The sequence below is a fragment of the Bos taurus genome, chromosome X, assembly GCF_002263795.3.
Source record: "Bos taurus isolate L1 Dominette 01449 registration number 42190680 breed Hereford chromosome X, ARS-UCD2.0, whole genome shotgun sequence".
NCBI lineage: Eukaryota > Metazoa > Chordata > Mammalia > Artiodactyla > Bovidae > Bos > Bos taurus.
In genome coordinates, this window is record NC_037357.1 from 119,184,509 (window position 1) to 119,203,326 (window position 18,818).

Sequence of the window (18,818 nt, forward strand, 5' to 3'; positions counted from 1 at the left end):
ACTTTGCAATGTATAAAAAGAATTATGTAAGTTCTATAATTAGATTATATTTAAAAACCTTCTATAACTCAACAACAGAAGACCCACTTAAAAAATGAACAAAGGACTGTAACAGACATTTTTCCAAAGATATAAACATAGCTAACAAGCATATGACAAAATGCTCAACATCATTAACAATAAAGAAATGCAAATCAAAATCACAATGAGACACCATTAGGGTCTCACCAAAATCACTTCACACCTATTAGGGTGGCCATAAGAACAAGGGCAAAACATCAAATAACAAGTATTGATGAGGATGTGAAGAAACTTGAACCCTCCCTCGTATATTCCTGCTGGGAATGCAAAATGGTATAGCCACTTTAGAAAAGAGTTTGGCAGCTCCTCAAAAACTTAAAATATTGAATTGCCATATGACCCAGTAATTCCACTTCTAGGTATATACCCAAAAGAATTGAAAACAGGTGTTCAAACAAAAATTTGTACATGAAAGTTCACAGCACCACTCTTCACAATAGCCAAAAGATGGAAACAACTCAAATATCCATCAACAGATGAATGGATAAACAAAATATGGCATATTATTCAGTCATAGAAAGGAATGAAGTACTGACACATGCTATGACATGGATGAACCTTGAAAACATTATGCTAAGTGAAAGAAACCAGACACAAAAGGCCACATATTGTATAATTCCATTTATATGAAATATGCAGAGTTGGCAAATCCATAGAAACAAAAAGCAGATTAGTGGTTGCCAGGGACTAGAGGAAATGGGAATGGAAGTGATTGCTTAATGAGAATGAGGTTTCCTTTCGAGGTGATGAAATGTTCTGGAATTAAGACAGTGGTGATGGCTGCACAACACTGGGAATGTTCTTAGCAACAATTAGTCATACACTTTTAGATGGCTACAATGGTAAATTGTATGCTATGTGTATTTTGCCATAATAACTTTTAACAACAAAAGAATCATACACCATGACTAAGTGAGGTTTATTCTCTAGATGCAAATCTAGTTTAATATTCAAACATCACATCAACAAACTAAACACGAGAAGTCACATAACCATATCAATTGATGCAGAAAAAGTATTTGACAAAAGTCAACACCCATTTCTCATTAGCAAATTTCAGAAACCTAGGTATAGAAGGTAACGTCTTCAACTTGATAAAGAAAATCTACAAAAAACACTTATAGCTATCACTATACTTATTGGTCGGAGAAGGCAATGGCAACCCACTCCAGTACTCTTGCCTGGAAAATCCTATGGACGGAGGGGCCTGGTGGGCTGCAGTTCATGGGGTCACTACCAGTCGGACACGACTGAGCGACTTCACTTTCACTTTTCACTTTCATACACTGGAGAAGGAAATGGCAACCTACTCCAGTGTTCTTGCCTGGAGAATCCCAGGGACAGGGGAGCCTGGTGGGATGCCGTCTATGGGGTCGCACAGAGTCGGACACGACTGAAGCAACTTAGCAGTAGCAGCAGCATACTTATTGGTGAAAGACGGCTTTCTCACTAAGAACAGGAACAAGGCAAAGACATCTGCTCTAATCACCTTACTCAACACAGTACTAGAAGCCCTAGTCAGTGCAACAAGACAAAAAGAAAAAAAAGGCAACTTGTTTGTACAGGAAGAAATAAAACTGTCCCTATTTGCAGATGACATAAATGTCTATGTAAAAACAATCTACAGAAGAACTCCTTGAACTTATGAGTCCAGCAAAGATGTAGGAGACAAAATAAATGTATAAAATCAACTGCATTTCTATGTTAGCAATGAATACATGGACACCAAAACTTAAAAGACAATATGACTTATAATCTGTCCAAAAAAATTGAAATGCTTAGGTGTAAGTCTAACAAAACGTATATAGGACTTGTATACTGAAAATGACACAGCGCTGATGAAAGAAAGAAAAGACAAATAAATGGAGAGACATTCTGTGTTCATGGATTGGAAGATTTAACAGAAAAGATGTCAGTTCTCCCCCAGTTCAGGTACAAGTTTAATGCAATTCCCATCAAAATCCCAGCAATATTTTTTATAGATATAACCAAGTTTATTCTAGAATTTATATGGAAAATAAAAGATACACATTAAAAACAAATACAAACCTCTGAATCAGGACACATCTTAAGACAGATGGTATTTTAGATTTGATGAAATATGGTTTGATAAAACATATATGTCTAAGTATGTCTAAAGGTATTCTTTCAATACATTTAATAAAATAAAATCTAAGATTAGAACAAAAAAAGAAAAAGGAACTGTAACGGCTAAATTAATTTGGGAAAAGAGGAATACAATAGAATGAATCAGTCTACATGGCTTCTTGACTTAATGAATAGCTACAGCAATCCAGATTGTGTGATAGTTGCAGATAGACATAGATCAAGGAAATCCCTGGTGGCTCAAACGGTAAAGAATCTGCTTGCAATACGGGAGACCTGGGTTTGATCCCTGGGTCGGGAAGATCCCCTAGAGGAGGAAATGGCAACCCATTCCAGTATTCTTGCCTGGGAAATCTCACGCACAGAGGATCCTGGTGGGCTACAGCCCATGGTGTCGAAGAGTCAGACATGACTGAGCAACTAACACAACAGACATAGATCAATAAACAAAATAGAGAACCCAGAAACACACCCACACAAATATGCCCAAATGATTTTTGACAAAGGTGCTAGAAGAATTCAGTGGAGGTAGGAGAGCCTTTTAATCAAATGCCGCTTGATCAACCGAACACTGAGGCAAAAATATGAACCTCAACCTAAACCTCATTATCTTATATTAATACAAAAATTAACTCAAAATGGACTGTGGACTTAAATATAAAACATAAAACTTTCAGGAAAAAAACACAGGAGAAAATCTTTAGGACTTAGGGTCACATAGTGTTCACAGACTTAACACTAAAATCACCATACAAGGAAAAACGGGTTAAGTTGAATTTTGTCAATATGTAAAATTTTTCTCTGTGAAAAACTTTAACTACAAGATGAAAAGTCAAGCTACAGACTGGGAGAAAATATTTGCAAAGCACACATCTGACAAAGGATTAGTATTTCTAACTCAACTGTTCAGTTTGTTCAGTTGCTCAGTCATGTCCGACTCTGCAACCCCCTGAATCGCAGCACGCCAGGCCTCCCTGTCCATCACCAACTCCCGGAGTTCACCCAAATTCATGTGCATCGAATCGGTGATGCCATCTAGCCATCTCATCCTCTGTTGTCCCCTTCTCCTCCTGCTCTCAATCCCTCCCAGCATCAGTCTTTTCCAATGAGTCAAGTCTTCGCGTGAGGTGGCCAAAGTATTGGAGTTTCAGCCTCAGCATCAGTCCTTCCAATGAACACCCAGGACTGGTCTCCTTTAGGATGGACTGGTTGGATCTCCTTGCAGTCCAAGGCTCTCTCAAGTCTTCTCCAACACCACAGTTCAAAACCATCAATTCTTCAGCACTCAGCTTTCTTCACAGTCCAACTCTCACATCCATACATGGAACTCAACTGTAGGAAAGTAAATAATCCAATTACAAAATGAGGAAAAAACATGAGCAGACATTTCACCAAAGAGGATATACAGATGGCAAATAAGCCCATGAACAGATGTTCAATATCATTACCATAAGAGATACAAATTAAAACGAGATATCACTATACACTTACCAAAATGGCTAAAATAAAAAAGTGACAGCATCAAATGCTGGTGAGGATATGCAAAAACTGGCTACCTGACTGATGGGAAAGTAAAAAAGTATAATCATTCTGGAAAAGAGTTTGGCAGGTTTTTGAAAAACGAAACATGCCACTACCACATGATTCAGCAATTGCACTCTTAGGCATTTATTCCAGAGGACTAAAAACTTAAGTTCACACAAAGACTGTACATGAATATTTACAGCAGCTTTAACTGGAATAGGCAATAACCAGAAACAACCAGTGTCCTTCAATGGGTAAACAGTTAAACTATGGTACATCCATACCACAAAATACTATTCAATAATAAAAAGGAGTGAACTATTGATACACACAACTTGGATCAATCTCCAGAGAACTAAGAAGAGTTAAAAAAAAAAAAAAAGCCAGTACTCTAAGACATGATTCCATTTATATAACATACTTGAAATGACAAAATTATGAAAATGGAGAACACACTAGTGGTCACCAGGGCTTAAGAACTGAGGGAGAACAAGAAAAAAGCAGGTATGACTGGATGAGGGCAATATGAGAGATCTTTGGTGATGGAGAAATCCAGTATCTTGACTGTATCAATGTCTATATGTTGGTTGTGACATGGTACTATAGTTTCGTAAAATTTTACCATCAGGGGATGGGCTTCCCAGGTGGCACTGGTGGTAAAGAATCCGCCTGCCAATGCAGGTAGACATAATGCGGTTTGATCTATGGGTTGGGAAGATCCCCTGGAGGAGGGCACAGTAACCCACTCCAGAATTCTTGCCTGGGAACTCTCATGGACAGAAGAGCCTGAAGGGCTACAGTCCTACAGTCCATATGGTCGCCAAGAGTCGGACACAACTGATGCGATTTAGCATGCATGCATGCACCATCAGAGGACACTGGATAAAGGGTATCTGGTTATTTCTCTGCATGATTTCTTAGAACAGAATGTGAATTCACAATTATCTCATAGTAGAAAGTTTACTATTAAAAATAGGATGGGATACAGAGAAAACAGTGCTGAGAGGGAAATTTATAGCTCTAAATGTCTATGTGAGAAAAGAATATTTCAAATCAATATTCTATTGAATATTTAAAGAAGTATTAACAATCCTTCTCAAATTCTTTCAGAAAATAGAGGAGCTGAGAACATTGACCAATTAATTCTAAGAGACTAGCATTATCATTGCTTCAGTTCAGTTCAGTTCAGTCGCTCAGTCGTGTCCGACTCTTTGCGAACCCATGAATCGCAGCATGCCAGGCCTCCCTGTCCATTGCTTGCTGCTGCTAAGTTGCTTGTGTCGTGTCCGACTCTGTGCGACCCCATAGACGGCAGACCACCAGGCTCCCCCGTCCCTGGGATTCTCCAGGCAAGAACACTGGAGTGGGTTGCCATTTCCTTCTCCAATGCATGAAAGTGAAAAGTGAAAGTGAAGTCACTCAGTCGTATCCGACTCTTAGCGACCCAATGGACTGCAGCCCACCAGGCTCCTCGGTCCATGGGATTTTCCAGGCAGGAGTACTGGAGTGGGGTGCCATTGCCTTCTCCATCCATTGCTTGGTACGTACCAAACAAAGCCATCACAAGAAAACTAAAAATCAATATTCCTCATTAACATAAATGCAAGAATCCTTAACAAAATATAAACCAACTGAATTAAGCAACATATAAAAAGGATAATACACTATAACCACATGAGATTTAACCTGGGAATACAAGGCTGATGTAACATCCAAAAATTAATGTAATACACTGTGTTTAAAAAGAATAAATGACAAAAAGACACACATTCATCTCAATACATGCAGAAAAAACATTTCACAAAATTCATCATGCATCCATGAAAAACACTGTCAATGAACAAGGAATCAAGAGGAAATTCCTCAACTTGAAAAAAACCCAGAGCTAACATTCGCTGGATTATCAAAAAAGCAAAAGAATTCCAGAAAAACATCTATTTCTGCTGTATTGACTGTGCCAAAGCCTTTGACTGTGTGGATCACAATAAACTGTGGAAAATTCTGGAAGAGATGGGAATACCAGACCACCTGACCTACCTCTTGAGAAATCTGTATGCAGGTCAGGAAGCAACAGTTAGAACTGGACATGGAACAGACTCGTTCCAAATCAGGAAAGGAGTACATCAAGGCTGTATATTGTCACCCGGCTTATTTAACTTATATTCAGAGTACATCATGAGGAATGCTGGGCTGGATGAAGCACAAGCTGGCATGAAGATTGCTGGGAGAAAAATCAATAACCTTAGATATGCAGATGACACCACCCTTATGGTAGAAAGTGAAGAACTAAAGAGCCTCTTGATGAAAGTGAAAGAGGAGAGTTAAAAAGTTGGCTTAAAACTCAACATTCAGAAAACTAAAATCATGGCATCTGGTCCTATCACTTCATGGCAAATAGATGGGGAAACAGTGGAAACAGTGGCTGACTTTATTTTTTGGGGCTCCAAAATCACTGCAGATGGTGACTGAAGCCATGAAATTAAAAGATGCTTGCTCCTTGGAAGAAAAGCTATGACCAACCTAGACAGCATATTAAAAAGCAGAGACATTACTCTGCCAACAAAGGTCTGTCTAGTCAAAGCTATGTTTTTTCCAGTGGTCATGTATAGATCTGAGAGTTGGACTATAAAGAAAGCTGAGCGCTAAAGAATTGATGCTTTTGAACTGCGGTGTTGGAGAAGACTCTTGAGAGTCCCTTGGACTGCAAGGAGATCCAACCAGTCCATCCTAAAGGATATCAGTCCTGAATATTCATTGGAAGGACTGATGCTAAAGCTGAAACTCCAATACTTTGGCCACCTGATATGAAGAACTGACTAATTTGAAAAGACCCTGATGCTGGAAAAGATTGAAGGCAGGAGGAAAAGGGGACGACAGAGGATGAAATGGTTGGGTGGCATCACTGACTCAATAGACATGAGTTTGAGTGAACTCTGGGAGTTGGTGATGGACAGGGAGGCCTGGCATGCTGCAGTCCATGGGGTCGCAAACAGTCGGACACGACTGAGCGACTGAACTGAACTGAAATGAACATCATACTTAATGTTGATGGACTGAATGCTTTCTCTCTTAAGACCAGGAACAAAACAAAGATGTCTGTTATTGTCACTTCTATTCAACACTGATGTAGATATTCTATCCAGCATGAAAAAGAAGAAAAAAATTAAAGGTAACCAAAACGGAAAAGAAGATGTAATCCTGTCTTTATTTGCAAATGATATGATCCTATTTGTAGAAAATCCCAAGGAATTCACACAAAAAAGATTAGAATAAATGATGACCACAGAATACAAGAGCAACATGTGAAAATTAGAAAATCAAATAACCCGATTTAAAAAATGGGCAGGAGTTGAAAAGACGTTTTTCCAAAGAAGACATACAGATTGCCAACAGGCACATGAAAAGATGCTCAACATTACTAATCATCAGGGAAATGCAAATCGAAACCACAGTGAGATACCACCTCACACCTGTCAGAATGGCTATCATCAAAAAGACAAGTAACAAGTGTTGGCAAGGATGTGGAGAAAAAGGAAACTTCCTGCACTGTTGATGAGAATGTAAATTTGTGCAGCCACTATGGAAAACAGATGGAGATTTCTCAAGAAATTGAAACTAGAGCTATCATACAATCTAGCAATTTCTATCCTGCATATTTATCTGAAGAAAACAAAAACACTAACTAGAAAAGATACATGCATCCCCATGTTCACTGCAGCATTATTTACAATAGCCAAGATATGGAAGTGATCTAAGTGCCCATCAACAGATAATGGATAAATAAGATGTGGTTGCTTGGACATAGAGACTGTTATTCAGAGTGAAGTCAGACAAAGACAAATATCGTATGATACTGCTTATATGTGGAATCTAAAAAATGGTACAAACGAACTTATTTATAAAACAGAAATAGTCACATATGTAGAAAACAAACTTATGGTTAGCAAAGAGGAAAGCGTGCAGGGGGTGGGGGGTAGTGAGGGATAAAATGGGAGCTTGGGATTGACATATATACACCACTATAAATAAAGTAGATAACTAATACAAACCTACTGAATAGCACAGGGAACTCTACTCAATATTTTGTAATGACCTATTTGGGAAAAGAACCTTAAAAAGAGTGGATTATTGAATATATATAACCGATTTACTTTGTTGAACACCTGAAACTAACACACTGTAAATCAACTATCCTCCAGGAAAAATTAGTTTTAATAAAAAATAAAAGAATGCGTTTTCTAAAACAGAAAGATGTGATACATACACAAAGAAAAATTACTCAGCCATAAAAAAATGAAATCTTGCCATTTTAGACAACATGGTTCAATCTAGAGGGCATTATGCTAAATAAAATAAACCAGGCAGAGAAATACAAATACTGTATGACTTATATGTGCAATCCAAAAAACAAAACAAAGGAACATATAATAAAACAAAAACAGTTACAGATACAGAGAACAAACAAGTGGCTGCCAGAGGAAAGAGGGGCAGATGGAGAAATAGGTGAGAGAGATTAAGAGGTACAAAGTTATTTGCAAAATAAACAACTGGTATGGAATGTAAAATGAGGGGAATACAGTCAATAACTATGTAATATCTCAGTATGGTAACGTATCGTAACTAGACTTTTCATGGTGATCATTTTGAAATGTATAGAAATATCATCATATGAAAAATAGACAGCTAGTGGGAAGGAAGTTGCTGCATAACAAAGGGAACTCAACCCGGTGCTCGGTGACAACCTAGAGGGTTGTGATGGGGGGGTGGGAGGGAGGTTCGAGAAGGAGGGGACATATGTATAGCAAGGCTAATTGACATTGCTATACGGCAAAAACCAACACAACATTGAAAACTATCCTCCAATTAAAAATAAATTTTGAAAAAATTACTATGTTGTGTCACAGGAACTAACATACCACTGTAGGTCAATTATATGTCAGAAACAAACTTTTAAAAAAACAGCAAGATCAGATTTCTGGCCACAAGAGGTAGGGGTTGAGGGAAGGGGGATTAGATGAAAGCAGTCAAAAGGTATAAACTTTGAGTTCTAAGTACTAAGGAGGTAATATACAAAAGTAATAATTAACACTTCTATGTATTATATATGAAGATTAAGAGAACAAACCCTTAGACTTGTCATCAAAAGGAAAAATACATTTTTCTATGTCTTTAATTTTGTATCTATATGAGATGATGGATAGTCACTGAACTTATTGTTCAAGATATCACTTCTATATGTTAAGTCAAATCATTATGCTGTATATCTTAAACTTACACAGTGCTGTTATAGCAGTTATATCTCAATAATTTTTACATACCATCTGAGCCACCCTTCACATATGAGCAACAACCCCAAAATGAAATTTAAAAAATTATATTCATAAGTATCAAAAACAACTAAGTAGGAATACATTTAACAAAAGAAGCACCAATACAGTGAAAACTAAAAAACATGACGGAGAATTTTTGCATCTATGTTCATCAGTGATATTGGCCTATAGTTTTCTTTTTTTGTGGGATCTTTATCAGGTTTTGGTATTAGGGTGATGGTGGCCTCATAGAATGAGTTTGGAAGTTTACCTTCCTCTGCAATTTTCTGGAAGAGTTTGAGCAGGATAGGTGTTAGTTCTTCTCTAAATTTTTGGTAGAATTCAGCTGTGAAGCCGTCTGGACCTGGGCTTTTGTTTGCTGGAAGATTTTTGATTACAGTTTCAATTTCCGTGCTTGTGATGGGTCTGTTAAGATTTTCTATTTCTTCCTGGTCGAGTTTTGGAAAGTTGTACTTTTCTAAGAATTTGTCCATTTCTTCCACATTGTCCATTTTATTGGCATATAATTGTTGATAGTAGTCTCTTATGATCCTTTGTATTTCTGTGTTGTCTGTTGTGATCTCTCCATTTTCATTTCTAATTTTATTGATTTGATTTTTCTCCCTTTGTTTCTTGATGAGTCTGGCTAATGGTTTGTCAATTTTATTTATCCTTTCAAAGAACCAGCTTTTGGTTTTGTTGATTTGTGCTATGGTCTCTTTTGTTTCTTTCGCATTTCTGCTCTAATTTATCTCACACCAGTCAGAATGGCTGCGATCCAAAAGTCTACAAGCAATAAATGCTGGAGAGGGTGTGGAGAAAAGGGAACCCTCTTACACTGTTGGTGGGAATGCAAACTAGTACAGCCACTATGGAGAACAGTGTGGAGATTCCTTAAAAAACTGGAAATAGAACTGCCTTATGATCCAGCAATCCCACTGCTGGGCATACACACTGAGGAAACCAGAAGGGAAAGAGACACATGTACCCCAATGTTCACCGCAGCACTGTTTATAATAGCCAGGACATGGAAGCAACCTAGATGTCCATCAGCAGATGAATGGATAAGTAAGCTGTGGTACATATACACAATGGAGTATTACTCAGCCATTAAAAAGAATACATTTGAATCAGTTCTAATGAGGTGGATGAAACTGGAGCCTATTGTACAGAGTGAAGTAAGCCAGAAGGAAAAACACCAATACAGTATACTAACGCATATATGTGGAATTTAGAAAGATGGTAACAATAACCCTGTGTACGAGACAGCAAAAGAGACAGTGATGTATAGAACAGTCTTATGGACTCTGAGGGAGAGAGAGAGGGTGGAAAGATTTGGGAGAATAGCATTGAAACATGTAAAATATCATGTATGAAACGAGATGCCAGTCCAGGTTCGATGCACGATTCTGGATGCTTGGGGCTAGTGCACTGGGATGACCCAGACGGATGGTATGGGGAGGGAGGAGGGAGGGTTCAGGATGGGGACCACATGTATACCTGTGGTGGATTCATTTTGATATTTTGGCAAAACTAATACAATTATGTTAAGTTTAAAAATAAAATAAAATTAAAAAAAAAACATGACAGAGAGAAGATAAAGATAATGGAGAGAATTCCATATTTATGAATTGGAAGAACCAATATTGTCAGGATAGTAATTCCCTCTAGGTGAGATCTATAAATTTAATGTGATCCCTACCAAAGTTACAGCAAGCTTTTCTGGAGGAACTGACAAGCCGAACCTAAAATTTATATGGAAATTTGAAGGACTTAGAATAGTCAAAGCCAATTTGAAAAAAGAACAAAGTTGGAGGATTGCTTTTTATTTTTAAATTTTTATTGGAGTACAGTTGCTTTACAGTGTTGTAAAATATGGAAGACTTCTACTACCTGATTTAAAAACTTACTGTAAAGACACAGTAATCAAGAGAGTGTGTCATACAGATCAATAGAAAAGAATTCAAGAAATCAACCTTTACACGTATGTCAACTGCTTTTCAATATAGGTACCAAGACAATTCACTAGAAAAAGGATAGTCTTTTCAACAAATGGCTTAGGACAACTGGATACCCATATAGGAAAAAAAGTAAACTTAGATCTTTACTTCATACCATAAAAAGATTAACTCAAAACAGATCAGACTTAAAAGTAAGAGCTAAAACTATAGACTTCAAGAAGAAAACATAGGAGAAAAAAGTCTTTGTGAGCTTGGGGTAGGCAAGAATTTTTAGATATGACACCAATAGCATAATCCATAAAATAAAAAAATAAATTAGACTTCACCAAAATAAAAAACTGCACTTCAAAGATATCACTGGTAAAAGACAAGCCACAGAAGTGGAGAAAATATCTGCATATCATTTATTTGATAAGAGACTTGTATTGAGACTATACAAAGAATTCTTACAGCTCAGTAATAAAACAATCCAATCAAAAAGTGGGCAAAATATTTGAATACACATTTCACCAAAGAAATATGAAGGCTAGTAATCACATGAAAAGATGCTCAACATCATTAGTCATTAGGAAAATGCAAATTAAAACCACATTGAGATACTACTACATATCCACTAAAATTGCTGTAATAAAAAACAGATAATACCAAGTTTTGGGAAAGATGTGGAGAAACCAGAACCCCCCTCCCATACATCGTTGATGGGAATATAAAATTGAGAGCCACTTTGGCAAACAGTTTAGTAGTTTCTTAAAAAGTGGAACACAGACTTACCATAGAAGCTAATATTCCATTCCTCGGAAATTTATTCAAGAGAAATAAAAACATACATCTACACAGACTTGAATACTGATGTTCATAGCAGATTTATTCTTAACAGCCAAAAAGTGGAAATAATCCAAATGTACATCAACTGGTGAATGCATAAACAAAACATGGTATTAACTTTACAGTGTAATACTATCTAGCAATAAAAGAAACTACTGAAAACATCCTAATTAGAATTCAGATGCTGATGTAGAAGCTTGAGAGAATTTTCTGAGGTGATGGAAATGTTCTATATTTTGCTTGGGCTGATGGATACATGGGTGTATAAAATAATCAAAACTCAGCAAACTGAGCACTTGAGATTTGTGCATTTTACTGATAGATTATACCTAAATAAATTAAAATTTGCTTGATTCTGCTATAAAAGTCCCAAGTGAGAAATGCTTGGCTTCCAATGTTAGTATTTGAGAGAAGAAAAGCTAAAAGAAAACTAACAAGTACTTAGTAAAAATTAGCACAATAAATCCAAAGAAAGTAGAAGAAAGGAAATAATAAAGGTAAAAAATCAATGAAATAAAAAGCACAATAGAGACTCAACAAAGCCAAAAACTGGTCCTTTGAAAAGGCCAATAAAAGTTTTGAAAAAATAGGCCATGAGTCATAATAGCAGTTGATGAGAAACTTCTGAGACAAAAGATTATTGGAATACTGTTCTGGAGAACACAAACCAAAGACTAATGGTTTTTGTTGTATTTTTTACAACACTTTGGAGAAGGCTGAAGATGATTTACAAATCACAAAGTTACTAAGACAAGATAATTTGAAAGGAATAAAGGTTTTCTTTAAATTTGAGCTATAATCTCTATCTTGCCATCATTAAATGCATTCCTGGTTAACTGCAGCTCCTTCTGCGATCAGATCAGTCACTCAGTCGTGTCCGACTCTTTGCGACCCCATGAATTGCAGCACTCCAGGCCTCCCTGTCCATCACCAACTCCCGGAGTTCACTGAGACTCATGTCCATCGAGTCAGTGATGCCATCCAGCCATCTCATCCTCCGTCATCCCCTTCTCCTCCTGCCCCCAATCCCTCCCAGCATCAGAGTCTTTTCCAATGAGTCAACTCTTTGCACGAGGTGGCCAAAGTACTGGAGTTTCGGCTTTAGCATCATTCCTTCCAAAGAAATCCCAGGGCTGATCTCCTTCAGTATGGACTGGTTGGATCTCCTTGCAGTCCAAGGGACTCTCAAGAGTCTTCTCCAACACCACAGTTCAAAAGCATCAATTCTTCGGCACTCGGCCTTCTTCACAGTCCAACTTTCACATCCATACGTGACCACAGGAAAAACCATAGCCTTGACTAGACGAACCTTCTGCAACAGTCTTGACATCAACACACATTATTTTTAAAGGGTTGATTTTTAATTCTTCTGTAGTATACTACTTAAAATTATGATTTCTGCTAAGTCTTTTTATATATGTGTTGTAGGAAACATATTACTCACTGTATCCTTATAATAGGAAATTATATTTTATAGGAAGTATTTATTGTAGGAATATAGATTGCAATGGATATACCAGCCTGATAGTGATAAACTTTTATGTATAATTTCACTATTATGTAAGTTGCACAAATTCACTTGCTGGTCTTGGCTTTCCCCCATAAACTTGTTTGAGAAAATAAACTTGTGATTCTAATAGAGTCAAAGCTAACACAGACAAGCAGCCTGTTCCTTTAACAATCCTTTCCATTCCTTTTGCTAAGGTAACAATGAATACTGCATTGTGAATTCTCAAATTACTTTAAGTCAAAGAAATTATTACCTCTCAGGGATTCCCATAAAATACCTTTGGGACCAATATTTTCATCTTTAATTTGAACCATCTTTAATGGCTGAATCAAAGGTGGCTTACAGTTTTACTTCATAACAGAATAAATGTACCAGAAAACCTACTTAATGAATCCCTTCTGACTAACACTTAGGTGTTCTATAATTGTTGCTATACTAAGCAATGCTGGAATAAACTTCCTTCTACATAGATCTTTGTGAACATGAGCAAATACTTCATTATGATATATTCCCAGATATGGAATTCTGGGCCAAAGGGTGAGATGTTTTAAATCTCGATAGATATAATCAAACTGTCCTTTTTAAAGAATGTAGCAGTGGAAATTCCCTGGTGCTCCAGGGGCTAAGACTGTGAGCTCCCAATGCAGGGGATCTAGGTTTGATCCCTGCTCAGAGAACTAGTTCCCACATGCCACAAATTAAGAGTTCAAATGCTGCAAGTAAGTGTTCACATGCTGCAACTAAAGATCCTTCAGGCCGCAATGAAAAGAACTCATGCACTGCAACAAAAATTGAAGATCCACGTGCAACAACTAAGACCTGGTGCAGTCAAATAAACAAACAGTAAATATTTTTAAAGTGTTCCTGAAAATAAAAACATCAATAATGACAAATTTTAAAAACTGTACTAGTTTACACTTCTCACCAACAATATACCCTCACCAACACTGGTTGCTATACATCTTTTTAATTTTTGCCAATTTTAATGAGTGAAAATGAATTATATTACTAGTTTCATACATTTCTTATTACAGGATAGGCCGACCATTTCACAAATGTTTATTGAGAACTTGGTATTTCTTTTATAAACAGCCTGTACTATTTCCAAGATGGATTTTCAGTTGCCAAAAAGTTGAAGTCAGACATACTGTCCCAGAACAGTTCTTTATCCTCCAGAAGAGCATGATTACCCTGCTGCCCAATGTCTGTAAACATTCCCTCAAATGCAAGCATTAAGAGGAGTATTTAAGTTCTTCCTGAATAGTGATATGATCCCCGACTATGAAAGTCAATGGCCCAGCACAGAAGAAAAGTTTTTTCTGAACCCGCAAGACCCTATCTTCTAAGAGTCACTGGCAGCAGCACAGCCCTTCCTTATTGTGGAGTCTGAGGCAAAAAGAACATTCCATGGAGATGAGATGCCACTTCTGCTCCTGCCTGTGGGGCTTCACTGCCACTAACTTCCATCTTTGCCCAAATCACATCAGCGGCACTCAGTGTGCTCATGAGTCCTCTTCTTGTTTGTCTTTAGTCCACCGAAAGTGATGCAATATGTATTTTGTCCTGTTTCTACTCTATCTTATTGATTTGTACTAGGAATAGAAGTACATTCACATCACAGTAATCCAAGTCTATGCCCCAACCACTGATGCCAAAGAAGCTGAAGTTGACTGGTTTTATGAAGACCTACAAGACCTCCTAGAACTAACACCAGAAAAAGATGTCCTTTTCATCATAGGGGACTGGAATGCAAAAGTAGAAACGTCAAGAGATACCTGGAGTAACAGGCAAGTTTGGCCTTGGAGTACAAAATGAAGCAGGGCAAAGGCTAACAGAGTTTTTCCAGTTTTTCCACTGGTCATACCAAACACCTTCTTCCAACAACACAAGAGATGACTCAACACATGGATATCACCAGCGGGTCAATACCGAAATCAGATTGGTTATATTCTTTGCAGCCAAAGGTGAAGAAGCCCTATACAGTCAGCAAAAACAAGACCTGGAACCATCTGTGGCTCAGATCATCAGCTCGTTAGCACAAAATTCAGGCTTAAATTGAACAAAATAGGGAAAACCATGAGGCCATTGAGGTATGACCTAAATCAAATCCCTTTTGATTATATAGTGGAGGTGATGAACTGACTCAAGGGATTAGATCTGGGAGACAGAGTGCCTGAACAACTGTGGATGGAGGTTCATAACATTGTACAGGGGGCAGTGGCCAAATCCATCCCAAAGAAAAAGAAATGCAAGAAGACCAAGTGGTTGTCTGATGAGGCTTTACAAACATCTGAGGAAAGAAGAGAAGCGAAAAGCAACGAAGAAAGGCAAAGATACACCCAACTGAATGCCGAGTTCCAGAGAAGAGCAAGGAGAGATAAGAAGGTCTTCTTAAATGAATGATGCAAAGTAGTAGAGGAAAACAATAGAATGGGAAAGACTAGAGGTCTCTTCAAGAAAATTGGAGATATCAAGGGAACATTTCATGCAAGGATGGGCATGATAAAGCACAGAAACAGTAAGGACCTAACAGAGGCAGAAGGTATTAAGAGGTGCCAAGAATACACAAAACTATACAAAAAAGCCAAAAAACCCTTCACCTGTAGGGTGAGGTCAAGTGGGCCTTTGGAAGCATTACTAAAATCAAAGCTAGTGGAGGTGACAGAATTCCAGTTGTGCTATTTCAAATCTGAAAAGATGATGCTGTTAAAGTGTTGCACTCAACATGCCAGCAAATTTGGAGAACTCAGCAGTGGCCACAGAACTGGCAAAGGTCAGTTTTTCATTCCAATCCCAAAGTAGGGTAGTGCCAAAGAATGTTCAAATCACTGTACAACTGCCCTCATTTCACATGCTGGTAAGGCTATGCTCAAAAACCTTCAAGCTAGGTTTCAACAGTACACGAACCGAGAACTTCCAGATGTACAAGCTGGGTTTAGAAAAGGCAGAGGAATCAGAGATCAAATTGCCAATATTTGTTGGATCATAGAGAAAGCAAGGGAATTCCAGAAAAATATCTACTTGTTTCACTGACTACCCAAAAGCCTTTGACTGTGTGAATCACAACAAACTGTGGAAAATTGTTGAAGAAATGGGAATATCAGAACACCTTACCCGTCTCCTGAGAAACCTGTATGGGGGTCAAGAAGCAACAGAAGAATCTTACATGGAACTGACTGGTCCAAAATTGGGAAAAAAGTACAACAAGGCTGTATATTTTCACCTTGTTTATTTAACTTATATGGAGAGTTTAATTATGCGAAATGCCAGGCTGGAGGAATCACAAGCTGGAATCAAGACTGCTGGGAGAAATATTAACAATCTTAGATAGGCAGGTGACACCACCCTAATGGCAGGAAGTGAAGAGGAACTAAAGAGCCTCTTGAGGAGGATGAAAGAGTGAAAAAGTTGGCTTAAACCTCAATATTCAAAAAATGAAGATCATGGCATCCAGTCCCATCATTTCATGGCAAATAGGAGAAAAAGTAGAAGCAGTGACAGTTTTTATTTTCTTGGCCTCCAAAATCACTGCAGATGGTGACTGCAGCCATGAAATTAAAAGATGCTTGCTCTTTGGAAGGAAAGCTATGATAAACTTAGACAGCATATTAAAAAGCAACAAACTTAGACAGCATATTAAAAAGCAGACATCACTTTGCCAACAAAGGTCCGTATGGTCAAAACTAGTTTTTCCCGTAGTCATGTACAGATGTGAGAATTGGACCATAAAGAAAGCTGAGTGCCAAAGAACTGATGGTTTCAAATTGTGGTGTTGGAGAAGACTCTTGAGAGTCCCCTGGACTGCAAGGAGATCAAATCAGTCAATCCTAAAGGAAATCAACCCTGAATATTCACTGGAAGGACTGATGCTGAAGCCGAAGCTCCAATACTTTGGCCACCTGATGTAAAGAGCTGACACCTGATGTAAAGACCCTGATGCTGTGAATGACTGATAGTAAAAGAAGCAGGCAGCAGAGGCTGAGATGGACTCATGCACATGAATTTGAGCAAACTCCGGAAGATAGCGAAGGACAGGGAAGCCAGGCATGCTGCAGTCCAGTGTTGCAGTCAGACAGGACTTAGTGACTGAACAACATCAAAGGAATATTATTCTTTCACATTTCATGTAAGCTTTAATTACTTTTTCTTATTCTATCATCTTTTAAATTGTAATCTTTTTGGTGCTGAGTTTTGAACTTTTTATGTATCAGATCTACCAACTTTTCCTATATGACTTTTGGATTTGTTTTGCATTCCTTATCTGAACTATTAAAATAATCTAAGATATCTTTGTCATTATAATTTTGGCCCAATAAATAAAATCTTAAATAACACTTTAAATATCTTTCACCATCATATGGGTAATAATTTGAACTAAAAGTCTATCCTTTTCCTCACTGACATAAATGCTGCCTATAGCATGTATTGTTAAAACTTTTTATCTAGTTGTAAATTTTGTTCCAATGATCTATTCACTTAATACCACATACAAATCTATTCAATACCATACTTCATATATTATAGCTTTACTATATGTTCTAAAACACACCAACTTTCCCGTCATAATTCTTTTACAGAAGTTTATTATTCCACCACCCTGAAGGACACTTACAATTTTTACTTATGTGACTGTGCTGTACAATTCGTGGGATCTTAGTTTCCAGACCAGAGACTGAACCCAGGTCCCCAGCAGTGAGAGCCCAGAGTCCTAATCACTAGACTGCCAGGAAATTCCCATTTATTTACTATTCTTGTGAATCTTACTTTTCCAAATCTTTAATATCAACTGGACAAGTTCTTTTTAAAAACCTATTATTATTCATACTGCACCGAATTTATAGAGGGGAAAAAGGCAGTCATCTGTACAATATTGAGTATTCTCATCTAATAATATTGTCTATGTTCTCATTACTCCTATCTCCTCTCTTGTCCTTCAAGAAATGTTAGTTTTATTCATATGTATCTTGCATAGTCTTGTTAAATTTATACCTGGCAAGTTTATACCCACTGCATTTTTTGATTTGTGTGTGTATGTGTACAGGTGTGGTGCAAATGAATTAGTAAATTATTGAGTAAATTAACATTTTTTTCATGTTTATTTTGAACTGTCACCTCACCTCACTGAACTCTTGTAGCAGTGCAAGTTTTTCAGTTTCTGGTTTATATTTTCTAGGTAGATAATCTTATACCTTGTAAGTAACATTCTGTTGCTTCCATTCTCAATATTTCTATCTCATTTGCTAAGCCCCAGAGAACAATACTGAAGAACTGAAGTGGCAGCTGATATTTTTGACTTGTTCCAGACTCTGAGAATATAGAAAAAAAATCAAACAATAATATGAATTCCAGTACAATGCAATTGATGACTTCCCAACCCTCTGAATTTGCCTGTTATTTGGTCAAGCTCACCCCACATTTTACCCAAATGGAACCAACCTTACCCCACCCAGCATTATGGGAGGTTGTCACTGTGCTCCAATGTTTCATCATTAACACTGATTT